The 15,179-nt window shown below is 43.1% G+C and overlaps 1 protein-coding gene across 6 annotated transcripts in view; it reads left to right on the forward strand.

The window, feature by feature from the left end:
* Positions 1-15,179, forward strand: part of dlgap1a (discs, large (Drosophila) homolog-associated protein 1a) — an 88,716-nt gene that overhangs the window by 5,903 nt on the left and 67,634 nt on the right. The window lies entirely within an intron of this gene.

Below are 15,179 nucleotides of genomic sequence, written 5' to 3' on the forward strand. Positions count from 1 at the left end.
ATATGAGTTCTTGGAAGATTGTGGCCTTAGTTTCGTAACCTGTGTATTTCCAGCTCTTTTGGAATGAAATTGCATGGAATTAAGGCAGCAACAGTTAAACACACAACTTCCTGTTGGGGGGGGGGGGGTTGGGGTGTTCTTCACAGTAAACGAGCCAAAGTCAAGGTTCACTCTGTTTTTGGTGTTGCTTTCGGATAAACGTTGAAATGGGTCCTAAACAAAGAGCAGTTCATTCAGTGAGGGGGGAGTCACAGGAGGTCCTGTGACACTTGGCCACAATAATAATAACACATGTAACTGGTACCATGAACAATTTCTCTCTATTGATCAGAGAACATTATTAATGCAGAACTACAATTTTGGGCAACTGGGCAACACATTTCTCCATGCTTACATTATGTGTAACTAAAGTTGATGAAATCATCATTAAATCATCATTATTATGCCTAAACATCAGTAATAAGAAGCACTTGTCATTTGACATTTATAATTAAAACAAATTGCTATGTAGGCTCTTATTGCCAAGGGATACAGGTTTTTTTTTTTTTTTTAAATCTAGGCATGTTGAGTAGATTCCAGAGCATGAATGTGACACTGCCAGATCGTCATCGTTAATGACAGTCATGGAAGGTCAACATGTGGCTGCTGCCTGTTGTCCAATAGAGGACCAAGGGAGCGCATTAGGCAAATTGATGCTCCGCAAGTTGAGCTTTGTCCTGAGTGATTGAGAAGGAAACTTGTTCTAATTTTTATTCCACGTGCCTGTGTGGTATGTGAGCACATTTTTGTGTATACACATTGATTGCTAAATGAGAGCGAAGAAGGGATTATCACTCTCATTTTGAGGCTGAAAACTGTAGCATAAATCCGCAGCAAGCGATGTTGCGAAAATGTGCAACACCGTATGCTACTGACTCGGCCTGCCACATGTCCTGCTGGTAGATTTCATGCATGAGCATATCCCGTCTGACTAACTCCGAGGTGGCCATACCCCAGATGAACCCTAGATAATCCCCCAAAATGTCTGAAGTCACCAATGTCAACCCATCCTGGATCTGGCATGACTTTGGGGAATACAGCTTTACAGCGAATAAAGAGCCAGACTACAGTAAAATGTAAATTGTGGAGAGGAGGAGGGAGCCCCGGTGGGTAAGTTGATCTCTGGGTGGGGGGGGGGGGGGGGGGGGGGGGGGGGGGGGGGCTCACCATGACCTGTTCCCAGTCAGCCTCTGACACCTCCAGCTGGGAGGGAGGCCACGTGAACAGATGGACTCAGTGCGAACTTGAACCCGATGACTGCTTTTACTTTGACACAACAATTACAGTTCACATCTTTCACATTCATCCGCTTTCATTTTGTGGGGTTATGTTTGTAATCTAGACCCCATTTTCCTGCATTTCCTGAATATTTGTACATTCATGATGTACAAATATTCCTTTTGACATTTTAGTTATAGTTATAAAACTGCAGTGAGAATATCTTGAAGCCCAAGTTTAATAGGGCAAACATTACTGTAGTTTTTTTTTATATAAAAAGAATATCAATTCACAGCTAAGCAAGCATAGGAAAGGGATTAAAGATTTCATTTGTCTAATTGCTTGACTGCACATCTGTGCAAATCTCTCATGAAATTAAACCGAGATTAAAAAAGATGTATTTTGCTAGAACTGTTTTGCCACACCGTGTCTTTTGAACACAGATATGTTTGAACACAGATATGTTGGGGGGGGGAATTTCAGAAGGAAATGTTTACCACACCAAGAAATGAGCTATGTGAGAGACAGTATATTGATCTGGTAGGCTGGCTTGCATCCAGTGACCCCCAATCCAAATCTGAGAAACTGTAGAAGTGGAACTGAGAAGAAAAAGGTTGCGTGTGTGTTTTGTAGGGGTTTCTTTCCCATATTTTTCAGTTTCCACATTTTTTGAGGGGAAAAAAAACGGGACATGATGATTGTGTTTAGATGGGAGTTCAGCACCAGATATAGCTGCACATTCAGATTCAGGATTCAGATAGAGGCCTCAGCATTAATAGAGGAGAAGTAAAGCTGTTGCTGTCAATGCTGTTACACAGCGCTTGCAGGCTCAAGGCAGTAACTTCTGAAACAAAATAGTTCCAACTGTGGTCCATCTGTTTCCATTGTTCTGGACTGTGTGCCAGCTATCAATATCATCATATGTCATTTAAATGATGTGCCCAGACTAGCCATGGAACATATTTCTATGGGATGTTCAATAAGGTCTTTAAATGTATAATCTGTGTATGAATGGCATGCAGTAGATTATACATCTCACACCTTAATCACCTCACCGTGAACTATAGTGTAATGTAGCTTGGTGCAACATGCACATAACACAACAACAACAACATACAGTATGTCTCAATGGGCTTTGACAGGCCCTACAGTTGACACCAGCCACACGTTGTCCCTTTCTGCACACAAGAAAAAACTCCCACCAAAAAAAGAGAAACCTTGGGAAGGAGTGAGTCAGAGAAGAACCCCCTTCCAGGGTAGAGTGAGTGTGCAATAGGTGTCACTGCAGGGTTGATTTGTGATTTTGTCCCAGGGAGACACTGGACATTTCAGAGTTGGTTTTAGTCCAGTGCCATGGTCTACAGTGTATGTCCACTATAATGCTACCGGTACATTTGAAGATCGTTTCCATGGTTATGGCACAACACCAGCACAATGTCCGTACATCCACCCACAACATAGTGGTCATAGCAATTGTAATCTTTTTTTTTTTTTTGTTATTCATGCAATTGTACAAAATGCACACATTGTGTGATTGCAGGAATGGCAGGAGGTGGGGTTTAAAACTGTGACTTTGAGGTTTTGTAGGCTACTAGACTAATAGTGTTAAGTAACATTTTGAAAATGTGATAGTGATATTAGTTCATGCAATTGCACCAATGCGGTGCCCAGCATTGGTGTTGTTGCTTATCGCTGTCAGTCAGGTGGGATGCATGTCACATTACCGGTACAGCTAGGCTTATTAAACAAAGTGATGTTTGAAGGCTCACCCGTGTCTTCTTGTGTGAATGATGACCTGATACTGTTCTCTGCGTTTCATTGGTTGGGACAATGTGGTTGCATAGCGGGCAAGTAAACAGACCCGTAATCGGAAGGTTGCCGATTGCTTGAATCCTGAACCTCCAAGGTGCCACTGAGCAAATTACCATCCACACACACTGTTCCCGGGCGCCTTTCATGGTTCACCAATGGGTTTAATGCAACGGACATTTAAAATGCTGCCATGTTTCACAATGACCATCACTTCAGATTTACTTGTCCCTGTATGTAAGCCTGCCTTGTGTGTCTTCCATATGTGAAGGTGTGTGTGAGTGGTCCAGGTTTATTCTTATGTGCTTGCCTTTCTAGATTTGCTCCACTTACCGTTTTTGTTGGTTACGCAGGTTTTGTTCAAATAGTTTTATGGCCAGTTTTATTCACCATGTATGTGTGTGAACTGTGAACAAATTAATTAATGGATGAGCAATGAACTGATCAACCTGGGTGAGTAATGAACTGCTCAGTCAGAGACTAAAATTGACTTGAGTTGCTAGAGGCAGCCTGACCTAGTAGAATTGGACAAACACACATTTCATTACACAACTGAATATGCTTGTCTTTTGGGTTGGTTAGAAGTGAGAATGATGCGACAGTCTTGATAAATGCTCAGTAAATTGTTACTCTTTGTTACCCTTTGCAGTGACCTACCTTGTTATAATAGTTGGTCGTGCTATAGCCAGAGATTGGCGTTATTAGTGTGTGCACTCGCACAATCGAAAAATTGGCCTTGCCATTTCCTATTACCGTCAAAATGACTAATTTGTGTTTAACAACCCTTATCGGGAGAGAGAGTCAGGTTTCATAAAACAATAATTAGTCTCATGCAATTTATTAACTCGCCTACTCCATCTCGTGATCAACTGCCTTGATCCGTACCTGCAGCTCACGTAAAATTCCAGTCTGTTCCTGCAGTAGAGCACAGGCATAGAGATGCACGTAGATGCGCTACTGCCGCTGACAGTGCTTGAGCTGAGGTGCTGTCCGTCATCAAGCTCTGTCATTTGACCCCCATGGACTGCTTAATGCACCCACTCCGGCGATGGATCACTGAAGGCAGGCTGGCTTCGACCGTTGCCAAAACTCTGCCAGGGTTTAAACAAGTTTCACATTACGGTCATTGCTGTCAGTAGTTTGTGCATGTGTTTCATGTGGATATGATGATAAATTAGGGGAGCAATTTGATGTTTGGGATTATTAAGGTGGGTAACAAGGAACCTCGTCAGTAATTGGTCATTTTATTGCTGTTGTATTTTGCATGCGTTTTATATACTTCTGTCACATGCATTCAGATATGATTCAGATGCTGAATCATAAATCTGAAAAAGAACACAAGTGTCTAGTTCCATGCGATTCGATTGCATGAGTATTTCATGCGTGATGCTTGTAGGGAAAGCTGTGGATAGAATTTGAACATTGTGGCATGTTCGCTCATTTAGATAACAACAAGCCAGACTGCAGCCCTTAACTGCCGGTGTGGATGGTGCAGTTGGATGTTTGAAGGCGGTTCTCAGACGAGCGAGGAACATAAATTGGCACAGTGAGCAAAATGACATGGTTTTAAATGAGGCAATAAAGGGCTGCGACTAACAAGCAGAAGCTCAGGAACACACCACACCTCATCTTCATACAATGACACACATGCATTTACACACGTACACACTGTCTGCGCTGGTCTTGATTGCCTCAGAGCTGTTAATCAATAATATGCTCTTTTACGTCTCTAATTGAGTCACAGAGCCTTTGTGCACTAGGATGATGATGAGAACAATGACAAATATCTTATAACGGGATATGAATATTTCATTTTTTCCAAACCTAGACACCCTGCTTCTTTGACCCCAAAACGTTCACACAATGAACACAATGAAAGGATCTAAACATTTGGTTGTGGGTCTAAATTGTGTTGTTCTGTTGTACTGCATGAGTTATTGGTCTTTGTAAGGGAAACAAGACGATTGCTTTGTGTTGGTTGGCTGCAGATTTGGAGAAGGCAATGAAGGTGACTTAAGTCAGTAATTTCTTTCCCAGGATATTCTTGTATTTTGTAGATAAAGTACTTTATGCAGCCCAGAATTATTTCTGGTTTTCAGAACTTGACAGCATTGCAGGAATGCTGCATTTCCCCAGCAGCTGCCCGTGTTTTATATATTAGTTATACAGATATTACCATGTAATTTTATCCATTTAATGAGGTATGGACAACTGTTACAATTGGGTTGGCAGGGGACCAAGCGCATGTGTTAAAAATACAAACCGGTTTATTAATACACAAAACAAAACTGAAGAAGACTGGGTTGAGGCCCCTGAACAGAACAAATAAGATTAGACAGATTTGTAGAGTTCAGATACGCTTTAGGTAGACAAGAGAACATTCACCAAAGTGATCTCAGATGAGTTCATACATACATGTGGTGGTATCGTATGTATTGTACATACATACACGGCCGACGGGTCCAGGTGGGGACTCAGTATTTGGAGCTAAGTGAGAAGGCAGATGAAGGTGAGTGGGGCAGATGGACTGAGGGTCCGACACTAACAGCTTCTGGACACCACGTGAGGGTGATATAAATGATGTCATGGACATTAAGATTGTGGAGCTTGTCACCCGTCGCTGGGCCATCAGGGGGAACTGAGACGACAGGGGGGAAGGCCACCCGGAAGTGGAAAGATACGGGGGTCACCAGGAGACATTAAAGTCAGACAGCCATGCAGAACCCCACCCGCTCTTTGTCAATTTTTTTAAATTCTTTTTGACCATGTTTTTTGACCCCTGCCTTTTCTCAACTACGCTAATTTCGGATTCTCTCTTTTCAATACGTCAAACGGATGTTGCCAAACCCCGTTTTCGCCCCCTTACCTCCACCGTCTCTCCTACACCCCGAGCGCCCAGTTTGCAGGCTGCGCCACCTCCTGTTCCTTGCCTCTGTCCTCCAGTGCCTTGGCTTGTGTCTCATCTACATTCCACCATGTCTGCAAAGACGCTCGGGGACTCCAGCGATGACAGTACTTTATAACAGCAGTCAGTGGAAATTGGGCCATTTGAATAAACAACTTTCATATTTTATCTCCAATAAGTGTATCCCTCATTGGTCAGTAAGAGAAGGATGCGGCTCTACTGTATTGTGTCAGTACTGTTATCATGATACTGTAAAACAAAGTCTTCATACTGTTATTGTGATAACATACAAATCTGATACTCAGTCAAAAAAAAATCAGTTTGTTGATATGATACCAAATTTATTACATTAAACATTATACTTCCCGTAAAATTTACAGTGAAAGATTCCAACTGCACATAACGTGAATTTACAATTTTTGTAATATGAAGAAAAACCTAAATAAACACATACAAACAGGCCTGTTTTTATTTATTTCGAATGCGAGGAGCCTGATGATTGGCAGCCTTCATCATTGTTGATTATTTAAACCCATGCCTGTCAGAATGTCACACGAAATATGAAACTTTGTGTTTCTTTTTTTGTTTTATCTGTTTAGGCAAATCCTGAGATCGTACTTGACATTACTCCAGCAAACAAGCCCATGTGCCAGAAAAAACTTAAACCAAACCATTCTCTGCTCTGATGATGTGCATTTTTTTAAACTCACAGCAGAAATTAAGGTTAATCTTTATCTTTAATCTAGTTGAAATATATTAATGAATCAATCAATTAATTGATTAATTCTAAAGATATCAATTAACGTTCTTCATAGCAACTTTCTACTGAAGTAAGATATTGAATCCACCAACATAGGCTGTTTTTCTTTTGAAGCAGTTCTTTGGGGTGAAACTTGACTATTACAGCATATTTGAGGTCATATGCCGCAATATCTGGGGTCACTGGGCTCAGCAAGCTTTTATGTGTGCTCACTGTAGGAATGTCAGGCCTGTCCACAGATTTGATTCTGATGGACGTGTACAGTAAGATGAAATAATATAAGAATAATAAGAGCTCCATCACAGTTGTAGGGTTGCTGAACTGAGCCTGCGGTGAACAGTGACACTCCAGTAACTGCAAATAATAATTCATGCTTTTCAGGAAAGTTGGGGTTTTCTGCCTTTTTAAGTGCTTTTGCTTCTGCCTTTCAGTAGTTCATGTCTTATGTGTTATTTAGGGAAATAGTAAATGTGGGAGCTCATAACCATGTCTTCCAGCATCCAGATATTTTCTGGATTGTCTCTTTTTTTTTTTCAACAAGGGTTTGCTTACGCAACCTGGGACCAACCCATCACCTGGAAGACAAGGGTCTCCTGGGGGGGATAATATGCACTATGAGGACTAGACTCTGGGTGAAGTGAGAAGGAGCGGGGGGTATATAAATGCAGAGGGATGTGGTGATGTCAGCACAATAATCCACAGCTATCTGGGCCACTGCAGACAGAGGGGGAGAAATGGAAGGAATAGAGTGAACGAGTGAAAGGGAGCGTGAATGAGAGCGAGCGAGCGATAGCGGCCCATGGCCCACGGTGAGGAACCTCCCGCCTCCCTGCGCAAAGCCACCTCATCACAGTGGCGGGGAATGAGTGGGAGAACCATGAGAGGGGGAAGAGGAAGAAAGGAGTGAAGGCGGATAAGAAAAAGGGAGGGTTAGGCAGATGAAGCCGAGGCTCGGAGTCGGGAGCGCCATTGAATATCTTTTCCAGCTGACATGGAGAATCCTCCAAACGGGATTAACCTCCTGCCTGGCAACAAAGTGTTTTCACTGTACCCATCTCTCTCTCTCTCTCTCTCTCTCTCTCTCTCTCTATCTCTCGCTCTCTTTCAGCCTGCCATTAATCAGATCAGATCATCGAGCAGGAAGTCACGGCGACCCAAACCTGGCCTCTCTTCTTTCTTAGCCTTTCAGATCAGATTTTTCCTCCAATGTGCATTCACTAAACAGAGAGAGAGAGAGATTCCTCTAAAGCATCTAATCAGGTTGTGGTCAGGCAGTTTGAGGAAGGATTGGTAATTGCATTGTCAGCATGGCTGGGGCTGATATGCCCGTCCCCCAGAACGACCAGAGCCCCCAAATTTCCCTTTCTATTAGTGCTGCACGATTAATCTAATCGCAATCGTAATCGCGATGTCAGTCTGTGCGATTACATGAACGCAAAAGATGCGATTTAAATGATTAGTACATGGTCTCACATCTCACGTCTCACATCTCAGTCGGATGTGACGTGTTTGGTCACATGACTTTCGATTCGGAGACATATGGGTAGACGGCGCATGACGAGCTGCATCGTACGTCAATGTCGCCGCCATATTGCGAGAGGCTCTGCAGTGGCGTGAAGCATATACATGTCTATGGAGAGAAGTGCAAAAAATGCCTCACTCTTGTGCTGCTTGGGGCTGTACAAACCGCTGTACGCTCCAAACCAGATCCAGGGGGATTACATTTCATAGGTAAAGTGGGACAATTGTTTTGAATATATTTGGCCATTATAAAATCCCGTTTTATAAGTCTTAACCTCAGCTAAGCTAGGCTAAGCTAGCGAAGCTATGCATTCCTGTGTTCAAGTCAGCCTCCAAACAACGTTTTGGCTAAACGTAGGCATTAACTATTTAGACTCTTCTTAGCTGTTTAGTTAACTTTTTTCAAACTTTGAAGGTTTCCTAAAGAAATTCACCTCAGTTTACAAATCTTAACCTTAGCTAAGCTAGCAAAGCTATGCATCTCTGTGTTCAAGTCAGCCTCCAAACAACGTTTTGGTTAAACGTAAGAACTATAATACGGGATTTTATAATGGCCAAATATAATCAAAGCAGTTGTTTAGCCTTACCAGGGTTTGTCGTTCGACAGTAATGTAAAGAGTTTTTTGTGATTATTTTATTTTTTTTGTGATTATTTTATATTTGTAGAATATTGTATTTTGAAAGCACTGGGCATTTCAGGTTGTTATAAGTAGTTTGTATGTTTCACTTTGAAATTAAACATTTCACTATTACTTTGCGACTTTTCATTGATATACAAGCAAGTGTCCTTTATCATATCGCAATCGCATATCGCAATATTGATCTCAATAATCGCAATATGTCTTTTTCCCCAAATCGTGCAGCCCTACTTTCTATTTTATCTCGGTACGCAAATAAATGATCAGGCAGATTCTGCACAGTGTGATGGTGGAAAGGTCTGGCGAGGGTTATGTGCCTCAAATGAAGCTACAGTGTTCATCTCCAGCCAATGTGTGTGTGTGTGTGTGTGTGTGTGTGTGTGTGTGTGTGTGTGTGATTGGTTTTTATTAGGTGTGGGGCTCTCTTAGCAGATACAGGAGTCAGACGTCCACTCTTGGCATGTCTCTGGCTCACTTGATCGTAATGTAGGACACATCCAGATTAAAACGCAGCCTTTTCCATGATCATCTTCCACTAGGACAATCAAAGTCAATTTTGTTCTCTGGATTTACAAAATCTTTTCAAAGATCAAGTCAAAAGCTCATGATTTTTATTCTATTCATCATATACACGACCATCAACAGGTCTTAGTTACCAATTAACAGAGCAAATGCTTGTTTTAATACTTGATCTTTAATGACACAAGTGTGAATATAATAATACTTAATATAATATAAATCCATTTTGAATTGTCATTTTGTGTTAATGATATTCTATCAATAGGTTTAACCCTTTCCTATGATTACATGTTCATCTATGTGAGTTTCTTGGGAGCCGGAGAGGGAGATCTCAAACATAAGGCACGCGACACGACCGTACACCGTCATATGCCTCGTGACATTTACCGGCTCTGTGCTTTAAAGGTCAGCGTTAGTGGCAGTGTGCTCCGCCACTGTGGCAACAGAATGTGTTGTGGGCGCTGCGGTCATGCGGCGTCAGCATTAGTGGCTATCAGTGTAACGCACTCCTCTTAATTTGGAATCCCAGCAGCATCAGTGTTCATGTGGAAAATACACCTGAGGTACAACTAATAAGATTTATATGAATTGGCATAAAGAACGGTATTAGGAGTGAGTGTTTATCCTAGATGTAGAATGGGAAGGGCAGGGATTTACGATGCAATACAAATGAACGTTACAAGAATGAACTGCACAACACATTGGACACACAAAATCGGTTCTGAAGCAGGTAAGAACCTGGCTAGTAGGAGCCATCTCTGCTCGTCAAGGCTGTTTTGAGTGCTCTGATTGACAAATGTTCAGGGAGGCTGCAACCAATGGCGACAACACCATAAACTTGGAGGAGTACATGACAGCTACATCAGCAAATGCCCTCATGACTTTACAGTCCATCACCACAAGACCAAACCAGAATCTCTGGATGACCGCAGAGGTACGTGAGCTGGTCAAAGCTCAAAACTCCGCCTTCAGGAAGGGTGACTAGGTCGCCCTAAGAACAGAGAGGGCCAAACTGGTTCGAGCCATTAGAGCAGCAAAGAATGCACACAGGCAGCAGGTGACACAGCGGCACATGTGGCAGGGCATCCAGGCCGTCACAAACCACGGGACTAAATCCTCTGCCTGTGATGCGCTGAATGACTTCCATGCACGATTCGACAAATGCGAGGAAATCCAACCCTCCTTCCAGCGGTCAGCTGCTGTGTCTAACCGCGGTGGAAAACTCTTTGGAAAGTTTACTCATGAAAGGCTGTTGAACCAGCTAACATATGTGGAAGATTCTCAGATAATGTGCAGACCAGCTGGCAGATGTTCTCACCAACATCTTCAACATTTCACTGTGCCCCGCCATCGTTCCAATGTGTCTCAAGGCCGCCACCATCGTGCACGTGCCGATGGAGTCCTCAATGTCGTGTCTCAGTGACTACCGTCCTGTTGCACTTACACCCATCATGATGAAGTTCTTCGAAAGGCTGGTCATGAAACACAAGAAGAACCTGCTGCCCTCCACCCTGGACCCACTGCAATTTGGGTATTGTCCGAACTGCTTCACAGATGATGCCATCGCCACCACCCTGCATCTGACCCCCACCGACCCGGACAATAAAGACACTTACGCACGAATGCTGTTCATAGACTTCAGTTCAGTTCAGTTCAGCACCATCATTCCTCAGCACATGATCAAGACACCTCCCTCTTCACCTGGATCTTGGACTTCCTGACTGAGGGAAGCATTTGGACCCTCACTGCCAGACTGTGCAACAGCTTCATCCCACAGGCCATCAGTCCACCTCTTTGGACTGACACATACACACATCTCTGTTATGTTCAGAAAATATTATGTATTATTGCAATGTTACTTTTTGCACAGTGGTATTTGTACTATTTTTACTCTCTAGCGCTGTTGTATATTCTTGCACTGCCTGTCTCCCATGTTTGCACTTTATGTGGCCCAGGTTGTCTGTGTCGCACATGTGCACTTCATGTAAGTATGTAACCTTGTTTAAATGTTACATGTAGCACCAGGTTCCAGAGAAACGTTGTTTCATTTCACTGTGTTTTGGCTAATATGTCTGTAGCTGAAATGACATTTGTATTAAAACATTATTAATGTGAAGTCAGCCCTAAAACTATCTGTGTGTAGGGATTCTCTGGCTAGCATGAATTCCACGTTTTACTTGCATTTATTAATCCCTGATTTAAAAATGTATGTACTGATATTGTGATATCCCAGCAGTCATAGAATGTTTCTCAGTCACAATGGGAGTTTGAAACTGACTGGTATTCATGGAGAAACACACCTTGCGCGTGTGTATGTGTGTGTGTGAGTTATATAGTCATGTGTTTCCTTGTCACTCACTTGATGTTTAGTTAAATGCTTGTCCTGGATCTTTCGTTTGTCAATGCTATTTAAATAAAATACGCTTCTCTGTCAAGACTTGTCGGTGTTTCAGCATGTTGCTATGGTAACATACAAATAATGCATGGATACATTATGACAGTTAATTCATTTATAACATGAACACAATCCGGTCAATATAAGTATTTAACCAAGTCACGGTATAATGATCTACTCCTGACATATCACCGTATATCACATGTGACTATGCTTGTCTAGGCTCTGATCTGCCTAGATCTGTTTTTGACTTAGTTTGATGGTGTTCAAGGTCATTTATAAGTTATAAGCCAAAATTGCATTTCTCAAGTGTCTGTATTGATGGTCTGAGGAGTGAAATGTGGGATATGTGATACGTCCCGTTAAGAGGGTTGAACTGTGGACATTTGATACTGTGGGGAGAGAGGCCAGAGGGACACTGGGATACTTGTTTACCAGTCGTCAGTAAATTCATCCAACAAAATGATTGCCCTTTCAGTATTTTTTTTTTTTTTTTTACGTCCCGTCTCTTCCTTAATTTGCTTTGTGCCCCTCTGAGTTCAAGACAGAATTACTGCAGAATAATAAAAAAGATTAAAATCCACAAGGCTTTATTAAATCCCTCCACATGAGGAGAAATGCAGCTGTAATCTTGCTGTGACATCAGCCACTCACATTTGGGTGCGGACAGAAGAGTGAAACAGGGATTCGCACTGCTCACTTTGATGTCCCTCACGCTGCTTATTTTGCTGATGGCTTTCATTTCATTTTGCAGGCGTACTTCTCGTCCCCAGGAGATCCCTGTAGATCCTCAAGAGGAGGGTTGGATTTCATTGGGGAACAAATTCACATGCACTTCTTTTGCCACTTTTACTTAATGACGTTAGACTGTACATTGGTAGATCAGGGTTAGGATCATATTGATGCCCCGTAATCGGCCTGATATTTTCAGTCGTACGTGGCTCTGCAGCACGCTGTATTACTTCAGATTAGGCTGACGAATCGGTAGATCTGAAGATGTTGAGACATTGCCGTACGAAGGCTGGTTTTGGACCCCAGATCCGTGTTATTCTTCTTCATCACGGGCAGGCAGGCCGGGACAGTGTTTCTGGCCCACGCATGAACTGTGTGCACCGAGCCGCTGACTCATCCACTGCCTGGGTTAAATTAAGATGAGGTTCAGAGACTCAGATTAACCAGTGGGCTGGAAGTATGTGTGTGTGTTGCTCTGTATATGTGCATCGTATTTGGTCAAAGATTACGGTCGCAGATATTTTCTTTATAAGTGTGTGTGTGTGTGTGTGTGTGTGTGTGTGTTTGAGACATGGCATTTACATCTTAGTGGGGACCATGCATGTGTTTGTGTACCAGGGTGTATGTGTGGGTGTGCACACCCAATTTAAAATGTCTTGCTTACTGAAGTTCGATTTAGGGGAATATTTATATATTATGTATGCTTAAATGTAGACCTTTTAAGTGAGTACATTTATTTTTATATATTACTGTGTAAACTAACGAATGACCTCCTACAAGCAACATTAACAAAAACTGCTTTCACTGGTGTGTATTGGTGACTTTTTTGCACAATACTTTTTAAGTGAGTATGTGTGTTATGAATCTGTGTGTATGCGTGTTTAGTGAGCTGAACTGATGTATCTGGGGCTCAGTCCTGTGGGACAGAGAACAGGCCTGTTAGGGGCACCATTTGTGCCTTAATTAAGGAGACTAATGTCCGTAAGCGAACACACAGACAGGGTACAGTGAAGGACCCAGTCGTTTAAAACCGTGATTAACAGATAGCCAGCAGGGCAGGGGCAGCCAGGCCGTTAAGCAGAGCGAGCAGAGAGAGAGAGAGAGAGATTATGGAAGTAGTTGAAGACTCTCTGGGTGAAAGTGATACAGCGGCAGTCCTCCTCCGGTGCGATTTCCTCTCGGTGCTGTCCAATTGCCAGGGATTGGAGAGCGAGAAGGAGGCTAGGAGCGGGAGGAACAGAAGGAGAGGGGGCTGGTGGGGACTGGCGTCCCCCACTCAGAGGCTTCTCTCAGCAGTGATGCTAAGTCATGTTAACAGGAGTCACATAGCCTTACATGTTTACTCACCCGGAAGCACTCGCAGCAGGAGACATTTTTAGCCAAAAACTCATTCATTCTCTTGACACCTTCAGAGCCATTTGGGTTCATTTCACTATTGTACCCCGATTCTGTGTTGTGTTAAATCTCTTTAAACTATAATAGAAGAAGATCAGTAGGATGTGGAACACTGGAGGCTAAGCTGTGGTAAATTCCGAGAGTCCGATCTATTGCAGATCAGTATTTCTACTATGCCTTGTCTTATGTTCAAAAGTGTGCCATTTTGTTTTTCCCATTCAGATTATTTTTTTTACTCACACCTAAGAAGGAAATTCAGAATCCATATTTTCCTCTGTTTTGTTCATTTAGAAATACTGTTATAAAATTGAAACATGAGGATTTCGCATTTTTACATTTAAGTTGATGGCATTTAGCAGAATGGGGCAGTGGTGGCCTAGCGGTTAAGGAAGTGGCCCCGTAATCGGAAGGTTGCCGTTTCGAATCCTGATCCTCCAAGGTGCCACTGAGATGCCACTGAGCAAAGCACCGTCCTCACACACTGCTCCCCGGACGCCTGTCATGGCTGCCCACTGTTCACTCAGGGTGGTGGGTTAAATGCAGAGGACAAATTTCACTGTGTGCACCATGTGCTGTGCTGCTGTGTATCACATGTGACAATCACTTCACTTCACTTCAGATGCCCTTATCCAGAGCAATTTACAATCTGTGGAGCAACTCAGGGTTAAGTGTCTTGCTCTGTTGACTCTGTCAACTGTTGAAATGCAGCTTTTGAGGGAAAGTTCTAGCTGAGAAAGGTTTACGTTTCTGTGTGTAAACCTTGATATTTGATGTGGCTCAGCCGGTAGCCCTGTGGTTCTTTTGCTGTAGGTTGATGGGTGGCTGACGTTCCAGGACTCAATCCAAGTCTGTAATAAAAAGGCTGGCGCTAACCTGCTACCTGCTGCTTTTGAGTACTGTGTGAGTGACACAGCCCATCCCACCAACCCCATCTCGTTTTTTTTTACTCCCACCCTCCACTCGCCCACTGAGCTGAAAGTGCCATTGATCTCGGAATCACACCGTGCTTCCTTCAAAGGAGCTTCGTGGGTCGGCTCCTGACACTTCTTCCGGCCATGCACTGTAAACACTTCTCTAGCCTCTGTCTGCATTTTAACTCTCCCTCAGAATCCATTGTGACAGTAGGGGTGAGAAACCTGTTCACTGTGTTCCCATCGTCCCCGACCCCAGAACTCCTGTGGGGATGCTGTGCACACATGGAGCCTTCCAGAACTCATGTCCAGCAGTCCATTCGACCTCCACACACAC

Source organism: Denticeps clupeoides, chromosome 4 (genome assembly GCF_900700375.1).
Source record: "Denticeps clupeoides chromosome 4, fDenClu1.1, whole genome shotgun sequence".
NCBI classification, from domain to species: Eukaryota; Metazoa; Chordata; class Actinopteri; order Clupeiformes; family Denticipitidae; genus Denticeps; species Denticeps clupeoides.